Raw genomic sequence first — 14,817 nt, 5'->3', positions numbered from 1 at the left:
GACAGTCCTCCTTCAACACCTACTTCCAACGTATGATCGACTGTGGATGGTTTGAATAATATAATTATTATGGAAGTCAAAACAAGCAAAATGAAACAATAGTAAATGATTGACACAAGACAGTACCATACTAGTAAATAAAAAACACCTTTTATTTAAGCATCAAAGGTCAATTACATTTCAACTATACAAGTTTCCAAAACTATCTAATCATTAAAACTATTATCATCCCTCAGCCCAATGCGCCTCACATGCTGTAAATGCTTAACCATACTCAGTCCCTTCATGTGGGGATTCGTTGGGTTCTCATCTGATGATACCCTCTTTGCCAAGAGGAATCCTTCTTCTATCTTGTGTCTTATGAAGTGATATTTCTTGTCGATGTGTCTGGACCTGCCATGATCCATCGATTCCTTGGCTAAGGCAACTGTACTATCGTTGTCACAGAAAATCTCTACAGACTCTTTTATAGCTGGTACAAACCCAAGGACTCCGATGAAGTTCTTCAGTCATATCGCCCCCTTCGTCGCTTCGCTTGCTGCTATGTACTCTGATTCGCACATTGAATCAGCTACAGTCTCCTATTTGGAACTTTTCCAAGTAATTGCTCCTCCATTCAGGGTAAACACCCAGCCCAACTGAGAGCAGAACTTTTCCCTGTCACTCTCAAGTCATCACTCCCACAGAGGGTAAGGACCCAGTCCTTAGTCCTCCGCAGGTACTTAAGAATGTTTTTCACTACAGTCTAGTTAGCCTTGTTAGGATTCCCTTGATATCTGTTGACCATGCTCAAAGCAAAGGCCACATCAGGGCGAGTACAAGTCATAACATACATGATCGAGCCAATAGTGGAAGAATATGGTAATCGACTCATTTCAACTATCTCAGCCTCTGTACTCGAAATCTGACCCTTGCTCAGTCTGGCATTGTGCTAGATCGGTAAGTCACCTTTCTTGGAATTGTGCATGTTGAACCTCTTCAACACTTTGTCCAAGTAGATACTTTGACTAAGTCCAATTAGTCTCTTAGTCCTGTCTCTCAATATCCTTATCCCTAGGATATAGGCAGCTTCCCCAAGCTCCTTCTTAGCGAAACACTTTCCAAGCCAGGATTTCACCTCCTGCAAGGTCGGGATGTCAATTCCTATGAGTAGTATGTCATCCACATACAATACCAAAAAGCAAACGATACTCCCACTAGCTCTGACATATACACAAGACTCATCCTCACTTCTCGAAAAGCCAAACTCTTTGAGTTTCTCATCGAAACAAATATTCCATCTGCGAGATGCTTGTTTCAATCCATAAATGGATTTCTCAAGCTTACACACTCTATTAGGGTACTTAGCGTCGACATAACCCTCTGGCTGACTCATGTAAACATCCTCAGCCAACTTCCCATTAAGGAAAACAGTTTTGACATCCATTTTCCATATTTGATAGTCATGAAATGCAACAATGGCTAGCATAACCCTAATAGACTTAATCTTCGCTACTGGTGAGAAGGTCTCATCATAGTCAACTCCCAAAGTTTGAGTAAATCCCTTCGCTACCAGTCGCGCCTTATAAGTGTGTACTTTCCCATCCATGTAGTTGTTTTTCTTGAAGATCTATTTTCACCCGACTGTCTTGCGACCCGATACATTGTCAACCAAGTTCCAAACTTGATTGTCATACATGGACTGAATTTCGTTGTCCATCGCCTGTTTCTGTTTAGCAGACTCGGGGCCCGCCATGGCTTCCTTGTAGTTGTCAGGCTCATCCAAATTTACCAGTGTTCTATCACTGCTAAATGTATCACCTTCTGCAGTAATATGGAAACCATAAAACTCAGGTGGAACTCTAACTCTACCGGAACGCCTCAGAGGTACAAACTCGTCAACCGGCTCAACAGGAGTTTCCTCCTCAGGTTGATCGCTAGTGTTTGAGGTTCCTTCACCGCTTGCCTCTTGAAGTTCTTGGTCACACCCCGAAACCAATGGCGGAAATGTTTCGGGGCAGAGGACGTCATGTAAAGTATCACAACCAATGTATATAGCAAGCATAGTAAACACAACCATTACATTACATATGAAATTTACATTTGTTTGAAAACAAAGTACTACATGTTTATATATATATATATATATATATATATATATATATATATATATATATATATCAGTTTAACAAAAGTAAAGACGTGACTTCTATACGCTCCGTCTTCTCCAAAAGATTTCGGGATACCTGTCTAACGAGAACCTGAGAATACAAGCAGTTTTAAAATATCAGCATAAAGCTGGTGAGTTCATAAGCATGTTTTGTAAAGAAAACCGGTTATTTAATCTCGTGATAAATATTTCATTTCCTTTGTTATAGATTGCTGTAACATTGAAAACCATTGTTACTGAGTTATAAAATACATATGCATGTTTTCCTAGAAAATCCCATATTTTCTAACATGTAAGTCGATTTCCATAAGATAAGAAAAACCCTGACTAATCACCAGTAGGTTAAGAAAAACCATAAGTTTTGATCCTGGAATTACCCTCCAGCATGAAAGTAGGTAGTTTTAATACATAAAACTATAGATTAAGATCCCTGGAATACCCTCCAGTACGAAAGTAGGTAGTTTTAATACATAAAATTATAGAAGAAAGAAAGACAGCCGTGAATAAAGCTAATTAGTTTAATACGTATTGTGAGTCGTATAACCATACTGATTTGACCCGTGACCTCCTTGACGTTCTTCAGGCATCGGACGATTTCCAAAATTTGTCACCCCAGGCGTGCCCGCCTAACTGTAGCTAGCAGTTTAGGTGTGGGATTGTCAGTCCCGAATAGATCTATCCATAAATTTCACGCTCTCCCTCCAGGAGACTCTGGTTATACTTCCGGAGAGGATTTACTGGTACCCCGAAGGGTATAACAAAGACGAGTCTCACAAGCTAGTATTAAATAATTCACGGTACACTTGGTCGTTATCGAGTTTCGAAATCGTTTGGAACAACATACAATATAAATAATTAAATACAAAGTAATTATTTAGCATGATACTCTAGGTTAACATGGATAAACTAAATCATACATAGTTTATACATAGACTTTGCATGAAATCTGAATCCGTAAAACAAGCAATAAAGATGCCAAATTATTCCCATAATAATTTGAATGGTTTGATAAGTTCCCACGCTGTTTTGAAAACTATGTAATTATATTCAGAAAACGTCCCTTATGCTCTGTATACTACAAAAGGGATAAAGTAACTAAAGTTTGTTAGAGATTCGTATAATTACATTAGTTTTTAAGTTACGAAAACCTTTATGATTTGCTTGTATTCCCCCCTGAAAAGATGAAAAACTCGGAAAAAGTGTAGGGGTATGAACTCACCAGTCGAGAAATGTGTCGGGTAGGATGCTAAGTATCAGTTTAGGGCTTAAACATGCGCGAGGGTCCTATGTAACATGAGGAGATACATAATTGTATCTAATTATACTTTGAACTATTAATTAAATAAGATATTACATTCCGAGACGCGAAAACACTTTATTTTAAGTGTTAGGAATGATCCGGGTTGCATCTAAGGGGGGTGTATGGCTTGGATAGGGAGTTTACTCTTCAAGTGTAAACTCTTAGGGGAGATTACGGCCCATATACCATATCCCCATGAGTTTACGGACGTAAAATCATGGATGGTGTGTTCTTGGTTGCTTAAAGGTCTTACAACACTTGGGAAATTAAGCTAGGTTCAATTCTAGGGCATAGGAAGTGACTAAGGCTCAATTTGATCACTTTGAGGATTTCACGGCTGTAAACATAGAGTTTATGGTCGTAAAATCTTACTTGGCCCTTTCTTGCATGATTTAGGGTCTCTAATGAAAGAATACAAGGTTCTATGCATCAATCCAAGCCATAAGGGGAAGTTAGGGCACCATTTGACCTCTTTAAGGGAGTTTACGGCCAAGGAACCATTCCCTTGGGGGTTTACAGCCGTAATCTCTTTACGTTCATGTTTTCTTTCAAGTTTAAGGTCCCTACTCTGACGGTGGTTGATTCTAGACATTACCCCAAGCCATAAGAGGTGTTTAAGGGGCAATTTAACACCTTAAAAGGTGTTTACGGCCTAAGAATGAGTGTTTACGGTCCAAGAATGTTCTTGGGCCGTAAACTCATGTTTACTCCCCAAATTACAAGATCTTGGTGTTCTAAGCTCATTCATGCAATCCCCTAAGTCATAGCTAAGCACTAGGAGTGATTTGGGAGGGTTTTGGGGCTCCACAACCCCATTTATGGGTGTTTACGGTTTTGGAGTGTTCCAGGGCTGTAAACACATGATTGTTATACATTTGGGTGATTAAAAGAGGTGATTTTTGGATCAAGATTGGCTTGAAGAGAGATAGTAGAGAGAGAGAGAGTGGAAAAGCTTCAAATGAAGTCCACTCACCCTTATATAGGGTTTGAGTTTGTGGCCCGGTGGAAATCTACCCGATACTGACGTTAAACGGGGTTTATGGTCGTACCCGATTAAGTATTCGTAACCCGATGTGTTCGTGAATTAGAAACTTTTAAAAAGAATGACAAGGGTGTTTCAAAGCGTTTGGACACTCATAAAGTCATAATAAAAGTCTCAATTTAAATAACCTAAACCAAAATGTTAACGGAACAATTCGATAAAGACGAGTTTTATTGACGGAAACGAGTTACAATGGCGGAATAAATTTCAGGTTGTCATATTCTTCAAGGTCAATTTGCCTCCCACTATCCCTTTGGAATACAAGCTCTCTCTCACGAAATACTGCCCTCCTCGCAGCGAAGACAACATTGTCACTCGGTCTATAGAAGAGATATCCAAAGGACTTCTGCGGGTAGCCGATGAAAATACACCACTGTAAACCTGGTTCCTGATCTATATTTTTAAAATTAAGTATTTTGCATTTTGGCCTGGGACTCGGCGAGTTGGTGGCCCAACTCGTCGAGTAGAAGCGCATTGGACACGGGAGTTAAGTGGCTGACTCAGCGAGTCAGAGACTGGACTCGACGAGTCCGTGCTATCTGGACAAAAACCCTAATATGAGGGTTAGCACCCTATTTAAATGCCTTAACTCAGCCTCCCTTGTCCCTAACACTCTCCTAGATCTGCATATCGAAACCCTAGCCGTTTTTGTGTCTGTTGAGGCCATTTTGGTGCTTTTGTTGACTTATGAAGCTTGGAAAGAAAAAGAGGAGCTTGAGTATTCGACTTGGGGCTTGTAGATCCAAAAATCTCATTCCATTTTCAGCTTAATCAAGGTAAAATGCTCCTGATTTGGTCTTTCATTTGGTTGTTCATCTTTAGAATGTGGATCTTGGGTGCATTTGGGGCTTTTCAAGCCATTTTCGGATTTAAGGAGTGTTATATGGACTCTAGCTTCAGATCTGGGCCTTAAGAGGGGTCTCATGGCATAAAGGTGCCAACTTTAGGACCATGAGAGCCCTATGAACATTGTAGGACCCTTTATATGGGTTTTTGAGCTAAAACCCCATGCATGTGCATCAAGTTTGGAACTTTACGTATAAAATGGACATTAGGAGGTTAGATCTATGGTTTTGGTGTGTTAGACCTCATTTAAATCGACTGTATGGAGTTAGTCAAGACTGGACTCGGCGAGTTGTTCTTGGCACTCGATGAGTCGGTTACCATTGTGCACCAAATCCTTCTTGTGAATGGGTAAATGATAGGAAGGAAGTCCCTTGTGGGTTTAGACGCGAACAGGGACCTGGAAGCCTTGGGACTCGGCGAGTGGTATGAGCAGACTCGGCGAGTCCATAAGCAATCTCCCAATCTTTGAAGATGGACTCGACGAGTTGTGAGTCATAGACTGGACAAGTTCTTAAGTTGAAGATGAACTCAGCGAGTTGAAGAAGGAACTCGGAGAGTTGGATGAAGATGGTTCTGATGTTATGATTGAAGGAGAACCCGTCAAGCTTGCTAGACTCGATGAGTAGAGCCAGGGTTTTGTGTGGGATTGGAGAAGCATGGACTCGACGAGTTGGTAGGCCAACTCGGCGAGTCAGGTCAACTGAATGTTGACTTTGACCAATGTTGACTTTGACTGACCCTGGTTAGGGTTGTATGTGATGTGTGTTGACTTGAAGGTTGTCGTGTAGGGATCGAGGAGTTGTAGGGAGTCGACTTGTGCGTCGAGGATAGTTCAGACACTGCACGACATTGAGGTCAGTTACCTTCCTGTAGGGGTGGGTCTAAGGCCACAATGTCGGCCCACCAAAAGGGGGTATTTAGAAGATAATGGTCTTTGTGATAATTATCTTGGTCTGGTTATGTGTTGGTAGTATGCTATGTGTATGGTAGGGATTAGTTTCCCTGACAGTGGTCCTTAGGACCCAAGAGTAGGTCAGTACCCGGATATGCCTGACTGTATGCTTATATCTGTTGATTGTATGTTAGTAGCAGGGGGTGATATAATCCCCAGTTACCGGTTGAAAGATACCGATGATGGTTACTAGTTGAAAGATACCGATGCTGGTTACCGGTTGAAAGATATTGATGAAGGCTACCGGTTGAAAGATACCGATGAAGGTTACCGGTTGAAAGATACCGATGATATTGCATGGTATGTGGTATGATGGGGGAACTCACTAAGCCTTGTGCTTACAGTTTGGTTCTAGTTTCAGGTACCTCTTCGTCGAAGGGGAAAGAGCCGGCGGCGTAGCAGCGCATCACACACACACACATGTTTCCGCAATAAGTTTTTGGGACTGTACTCTGATTTTCTATAATTTTGATGTCATGGTTTGAAATACAACATTATGATTCTGTAATGAATGTTTGTTGACAATGTCTTGGTAAAAGTGTTTGCTAAACGCGTTAATTCAAAAACGAAATTTTTGGCCTTGAAAATTGGGTCGTTACAAGTTGGTATCAGAGCCCTGGTTTGAGGTATTTGGACACACCCTTGGGGGTGTATGGACTCAAACCGAGGGACTAAAAGATCTTTCAAGGAAAAATGGTTTTCTAAAGTTTAAACTGAGAATTTTTTTTTAAGAAAGACGAAGTCTGTGATTCGTGCAACCGGCCGGGCTCAAGTAAGTTTTCCCCAAGATACCAATACTTGTTATGTTATGTTATATGGATTTGATTCAGAGAACTGCATGCTAGAATAGGACTAAGGATCTAGGAGGATGCCTTGTATGCCTGATATATGATTCTGAGAATTGCATGCTAGTTAGGGTTAAGGATCTAGGAAGGATGCCTTTTGTGCCTGTTGTATGAGCTGTCTGCTAGGACTGTTTAGTCAGTATTAGGATGGCCTGTGTAGGTTATGCCTGGGTTGGTTACTCAAAGCACGAATGATGCTTGCTTTGTGCTATGGGGGTTCTGACCAGCTTCAACTAACTAAGTGTCACACCCCCGAACCAGACGGCGGAAACGTCTGGGGGCTGTCGTGACTCAATTGAATACCATCACAATGAATATACATGAAACATAACATCATACAATACCAAGCATTGGAATATTACAACTGGTAGCGTTTACATTCAGTACATAGTTTCAAAATATTACATTTCCAAAAGTAAAATGTTCGATATTAATTAAACAACAACAAAACGTCATAGAGTACAATTCTTCCTTCACTTTATCTGTTACCTGAGAATACAAGTATTTTGAAAAACGTCAACATATGAAATGTTGGTGAGTTCATAAGTAATGTTTGAAATCCAATGGTTTGTATCGTTTTGAAAACCACCAGAAAATCCGATATTTTCTGAAAATTGTATAGTATAAAAGGTGTGAAGATCCGAAAGTATGCTTGTTTGTTTCTATAAATGTAAGAGTACGATTTGTAAAACTCGGTATGTAATTCGTAGGTGTAATAATTTAAAATCCTAGGAAAACCCGACGTTTTCCCATTACTTTGCATTAAATAATTTAATGTTTCGTTATTTCGTTACGACAGGTGTATTCGTTGAGCTCCGGGGACGTTGGATTAATTGTGGATTGTGAATTGTTGTAAACGTACATTAATGAAAATGACCAGTTGACAACCGTACAAACGATTCCCTTAGGCGTCGCTCGCACTATTCACTTAACCCAACCACCCGGACTCATGTAGCCCCACGACCGAGGGGAAAAAGTGAGTGCGAAGCCCCAGGTAATTCCCTACGTCGTTCAAGGCTATAGTGAATGCGAAGGGCCCTTAGCCCAACTCGCATTGGTGAATTCTCGACTTTGCTAGCAGTACCGAAGGACCCTTGGGGACCAGCAGCACGTTGCCATTGAAAGTCCTTTTACGCTGTGTTGGATCATGTAAGACCCAACAACTCGTAAGGTTGATGTCTTCGGGCCTAAAGATCAGGTCATTGGGCTAGCTAGGCCCAACAAACAAGATTTTACACTTTTGGGCCCAAAGATGGTGTATCGACATCTGTGCACTCTCACGTGTGTATTGAATTCCCAAATTTTCCGTGTATGAATCGAGTTGTCGTCGTGTTAGTAGTTTCGAATTTGTTATTGATTCGAGACCGAATCAATTCGTTTGATAACGATTTTTGGTGTTGTTGTGTATTATAATTCATCGGTAGTCGCAATGTCAATATTTGATCACAACGGATGTATTGAATTAACATTGAAATTTTTCTGTTTACAGCCCCTCTTTATTTTGTAAATTTACTTTTTCAACCCTTTGAATAAATTAATTTCCGGTTTAGTCCTTAAACCATTTTTCTTGGTATTCTAACACCAAAACTTATTGAAATTGATATTTTTCAGCACATTTTTAGTTGAAAACAGTTTTAATCCCTCAAAATACCGTTTTCTCGGCTGTAACCTCTCTTTTTCGCAATTTTTACACTTTTGGCCCAAATTAGAAATTTTTTTGCAACTTTGGTCCTTTTTAATTATGAAAAGCATTTTTAACCTTTGAAAAGGACTTGGAACACTAGTAGTCCACTGTTTTATGGAAAAACACAGTTTCAGCCCCTCAAATTGGAAAATTTCGCATATTGGGCCCTATTGGGCCGAAAAGTTCATTTTTTAGCCCATTAAGTTTGGAAATTTACATTTTAAACATTCTAAAGTGTATATTTCTGGAAAAATTCCTTTATGAAACTGTTTTGACACTTCTTAACCTCCAGAATTTGTATTTTGACATTTTGGGCCCTTAAACTTCATATTCTTAGCATTTTAAGTCCAAAAATGTGATTTTTAGCCCAAGATGTTCATCTAAACCAACTTGGTTATTTTTCTAGTAATGACTTATGTATAATGATATGTTTTAGCACTTGTTTCATGCATCATAACACAAATCTCGATTTTTAGGTCCTTTTGACTAGTTTCAACACCATAAACACACAATAGTATGTAAATAAACATAGAAATCATACAAGGCATACACATAATGATAGATCTACACATTTGCTTGTATTCCCCCCCCCCCCCCCCACAAAACTTATAAAAACCGAAAATAAGGGGGTGTGAAGCTCACCTTAGGGTGTGGTTTCGGTTTTGGAGGAGAAATGGAAGAAAGTTTGGTGATTTTCGGCCCTAGCACCCCTTGATGAAGATCTCGGCCTTGAGGTGTTTCTAAGATACAAGATCATGATTTCTCATGAGTTAAGAAGAGATTTTTGATAGATCAAGGAACCTAGATCATAGAATTTAGTATAACCTTACCTTGGAGGGTGATTTTTTGGTGAAAAATCTCCTTGGAATGCCTTTAAATCTCGAAAATTTTAGGAGAGGGAGGGAGGAATGCTCTTCAAGACTTAGAGAGATTTGGAATGAATTTTTGGTGGGTGTAGGAGGGTGTTCGGCCGAGAATGAGAGAGGGGAAGAAGAAGAGAGGGTTGAGTTGACATACATAGATGTATGTTGGTCCATGCATGGAAGTATGGTGGACATAAATGAGGTGGCATGAAGAAGTCAACTCCTTTCTTCTTGGGCTTGTCTTGGGCCGAATTTTGGAAAGAAAAGAGAGTATTGGGCTTTAATGCCCCTAAGCCCAATATTAGAGTTAGGTTTGATGATTGTAAGATATAAGTGTGATTTTTATACTTTGTTGGGCTAGTTTAAGTTAACTATGGCCCATAATGTTTCATGAAGTTGATTTATTCCATTCTAGGCCTAATGTGGCCCAAATTGTTAGAATAAATGAAAGTAGGTCCAATTAGAGCCCATTAAAAGGTTCTAAACCCATGATAGTCAAATTGGAGGCTTATTGGCCCAATGAGTCCAATAAGGAAGTCCTAGTCCAAAATGGACCTAACAAGAACTTCTAGGGTTTCCAATTACTTATTGACTATTAGTAGTATTTGTATGGTGTCTTGGATTGAAATTTTGTTGTCATAGAGTAAGTATCATACATGCTCTTAGGTTTTTGATTCTACACTTTTACCTGAATGTAGTGATTACAAGACACAAAATTTCTAGTTGTGACACTAAGGAGTGGATATGTAACAGTATTCACAAGCTAGTTAGGGGAGGGGTGGGGACTCCTAGTGCAGCTGATGGCGGAGAGTAGGTCGAAGAGTGCCCTAGGGAAGCCTAGGATGAGGTTAGTGAAAAGGGTATCGGTAAAAGGGACTTGGTGAAGTCGAAGCAATTCTTGAGGAAAGTACGGATAGATGTGGAAGGTAGTATGGGCCCGTACTACTGGAAGCAGAGGATCCATACTCGAACCAAGGAGGGCCTAGATGGAACCGGGAAACTTGGGAAGTATATGTGGCCCTGACATCCGTATGTTTATTTTCCGAATGGTGGTCACGCGACATGGGACAGGAGGTTCAAGATCCGGGTCAGGATCGAGCTCGGGGGCAGGATTCGAGCATGTGGATGATGGGTTACGCGAGTTCATTGCGTCCGAGATCACGATGGGTATCCTTGATGCGACGCTGGTTATCTTCGGGTCAATCAAGGAAGGGATCATTGAGCTGATGGAGGATTGCCTCAGGGCGTTCCGAAGTGACATGGCGGCTAGCCAGTCAGGACCACGCACACTGTCCTTTAAGGACTTCATAGGAAGTGGTGCGCCAGATTTCCACGGGGCAAAGGACCCCATTGTTGCCAGACGATGGATTGCGGACATTGAGTCTACACAGTTGACCAGCTTCTGTCCCAAGGGGTCGAAGGTACGATTTGCAGCAGAGTGTTTGAGGGACCGTGCTAGGGACTGGTGGGATTCGGTTGGTGACTCTTTGGGAGCCTCAGCTGTTGAGGCTATGACATGGTCGGATTTTGTGACCCGGTTCAGAGCAGAGTTTGTGCCAGATGTAGAAATTCAGCAGCTGGCTAGGGAGTTCTTGGATATGAGACAGACTACGGAGACTGTGGTGGAGATCACCGCCAAGTCCGAGAGAGGGCTTTGTTAGTGCCCTAGTATGCGGGTGATGAGGACATGAAGAGGACCTGCTACCATGACATGCTACGAGCTGACATCCGGGAGCATGTTAGTTTTTCAGCTTGCCCTACCATGGATTCCATGATTTCCAGGGCTAGGGAGAGGGAGATTGATCTGGAGCACATCCGGAAGAGGAAGGCAGAGGAGGGGCAGACAACGGGGGCTTCGGGGAAGAAGCCCAAGGGATCCGATGGTAGGCCAAAGGGCCAGTTAGGGCGGGACCGCTGTGGAAAATGCGGTCGGTCCCACGAAGGAGCTTGTCGCACTGGGCCGGGTTCAGGCTACTATAAGTGCGGCAAGATTGGGCATTTTGGCAGGGATTATACTGCCCTTACTCCTGCAATTCAGATATCTGACCTAATTTGCTTTCATTGCAATCAGAAGGGCCATAAAAAGGCCAATTGCCCTAGATTGACAGCAGCAGCGGCAACGGCGCCGGCTATGGCGCCGACTCCAGCGACAGCCCGGGTGGTGGATGGCCGGAAGGTCAAGTTGGAGGCTCTAGTGGTTCGGAGCCGAGCATTTCAACTGACAGCCGAGGAGGCACGCGCTACACCTGATGTGGTGACGGGTATGAATACTTATCTTTATGCTTTTATATTATGTCGCTGTGATTTTGATATATCATGTGCCTTGTTTAGGACCGTTCCATGTGAATGGAATCCCAGTTCAGGTGTTGTTTGATTCGGGTGCCACCCAATCTTTTGTCTCTCTTGCGCTTAGCAAGATTTTTCCATAGTCTTCGGGCATGTTGGATTGCCCTCTAGAGGTCGAGATTGCGGACGACCGGTCAGTGCGAGCATCGGAGGTCTATCGGGACTGTGTTTTGAGGTTGTTCGAGGAGCGTTACCTGGTAGACCTGGTTCCTATTCCGTTGAGGGGGGAAAAGGTGATTATAGGCATGGATTGGTTGAGCCCCAATGGGGTAGTGATAGATTGCGTGCAGCAGCTGGTTCGGATCAGGACCCCAAGTGGGGGAGAGTTGGTAGTTCAGGGCGAGAGGCCGCAGTGAGGGCTAGCGGTATGTTCAGCAGTGAGAGCTAGGCGTTACCTTCAGCAGGGTTTCGTAGGATATGCCGCCTATGTCATGGACACCTAGGAGGCGGGTAAGGTGACGGTGGGTGATGTGCCCGTGGAGCGTGAGTTTACGGACGTATTCCCCGAGGAGTTGCCTGGGATACCTCCGAAGAGGCAGGTGGAATTCAGGATCGACCTAGTCCCTGGTGCGGATCCGATAGCCAAGGCACCGTATCGGTTGGCTCCTCCTGAGATGCAGGAGTTGTCTACGCAGCTGCAAGGGCTGTTGGACAATGGATTCATTAGACCGAGTAGTTCTCCCTGGGGAGCCCCGATTTTGTTAGTGAAAAAGAAGGACGGATCGCAACGGATGTGTATTGTAACAGCCCGAATTTCCAGGTATCTTTATTGTTTATGATTTTGGTGTTTTGAGAGGGGACTCGGCGAGTTGGAGCTCAGACTCGCCGAGCAGGGTCGCGATTCTGGACGCGGGATTCGCCTGGACTCGGCGAGTCCAGGATATGGACTCGGCGAGTCCGTGCTGTTTAATGAAACCCTAATTTCTCGAGTTTGGGACCTATTTAAAGGGCCTTATGGCCGTCATTTGTGCTCACCAGTCCCTTGAGTGAAACCCTAATCGAGTGTGAGCGTTTGGAGAAAAGTAGGAGGCCATTATTGATCTTGGAGGTGTCATTTTGCAAGGAAAGGGAAAATCAGCTAAGGGGAAAGCAAGAGGAGCCATCTTCTGAGGGTTTGGAGTCTAGAGCATCACTATTATGGTAATACATTCGAGCTATCCTTTTCTATGTTGATGTTTACATTGATTTAGGGTTTATTGAACCCTTTTGTGGCTAGATCTTGTGCTCCCTTGGTCCCTTAAGCGATTTAGACCATAGATCTGGACCCTTGGAGGTCCAGAGTGTCCCTTTGCCCAAGCTTTTTGGGAATCAATGGAGGTTTTGGATTGGAATCCTTATGCCTTAGGTCAAAATGCTACTTATGAGCCATGGGGTGTGTTATGGACACCAAGTTAGGGGCTTTACGTGATGAATCAGTCTAGGAAGGCCAGATCTATGAATTGTTGGAGCAGATCTGACCTTAGAAGCGAGTTTAAGTGATTGCATGGTATGGACTCGCCGAGTCCGATGAGCAGACTCGGCGAGTAGCTTGAAGATTGCCTTGAGTTCGCTCAGTGAGTGGTCCAGTCGAGTCATAGGTTGACTCAGTGAGTCAGGGTGAGTTAGAGAGGGTTGACAGGTGGACTGAGTCGAGCTGGGACTCGCCGAGTTGTTCTTGAGACTCGGCGAGTTGAGTCGGGGTGGCCCCACGATTCTTCCAGGTGGAACTCGTCGAGTCAGGGGGAGTACTCGACGTGTAAGAAGGGAATCCTAGAGAGTTGGTGAAAACGTCTAGACTCGTCGAGTTGCCCTTGTGCACTCGCCGAGTCCGGTCAAAGTTGACCGTTGACCGATGACCAGAGTTGACCTGTGTTGACTTCTTAGGGATAGTCAACCTTAGAGATAAAAAGTGTTAATAAGAGATGTATGATGTTATAGGGAGATTGTAGCTCGGAGGATCGAGCACGAGTGATTTCGGGATTTGCTAGCTATCGATATTCACGAGGTGAGTCTTCTCACTATACTGTACCCGGAAGGGTTTGATTATGTGACCGGAAGGTCGGATATGATATGAGACATATGTGTTATATGTGATAAGTTAATTGTTATATGTGCTATGTATGATATGTTTAATGTGGGCCGGAAGGCATTATGTTATGGGCCGGAAGGCGAATATGTTATGGGCCGGAAGGCATTGTAGTGTGGACCGAAGGGTTGGCATGGGTAGGACCGGAAGGTTTACCCAGCAGGGACGGAAGTCCCCTGAGACACATGGACCGGAAGGTCAGGGCCTGGAAAGGCGTATGTGCGTAAGTTGTATTTTGGGGAACTCACTAAGCGATTATGCTTACAGTTGTTGTGTATATGTTTCAGGTACTAGCGAGGACCGTGGGAAGGCGCCGGCGTGATCTGTACACACTGATAGATGATTTATGATCTTGGGATTCATATGATTTGTATTATGATATGACACGTTGAATGTTTATGCCTTGTTTTGGATGAAAATACTTCCTTTTGTTACAAATTGGTTTGAGGGATTCAGGTACACCTTCGGGCGTAACTGAACTGAAACCGAGGACTTGAGGAAAACTTTTAAAATAAAGGCATAAAATCTTTATAAAGTATTTGTGGTAAACAAGAATGAAGCAGTGTGTACGATCAGCCAGCGCCCGAACGGTAAAGATCCCCAAAATACTCTTACAATGTTGTGTTAAGAGATATGATATGATATGAATTGTTATGCATGCTAGAAGACTAGGTATTCATGATAGGACTAAAGTGGCCTAATTTGTGATGCCTTAGTCTAGGGAA

Source organism: Lactuca sativa, chromosome 2 (assembly GCF_002870075.4).
Source record: "Lactuca sativa cultivar Salinas chromosome 2, Lsat_Salinas_v11, whole genome shotgun sequence".
NCBI lineage: Eukaryota > Viridiplantae > Streptophyta > Magnoliopsida > Asterales > Asteraceae > Lactuca > Lactuca sativa.
Note: the sequence above shows the minus strand (reverse complement) of the source record.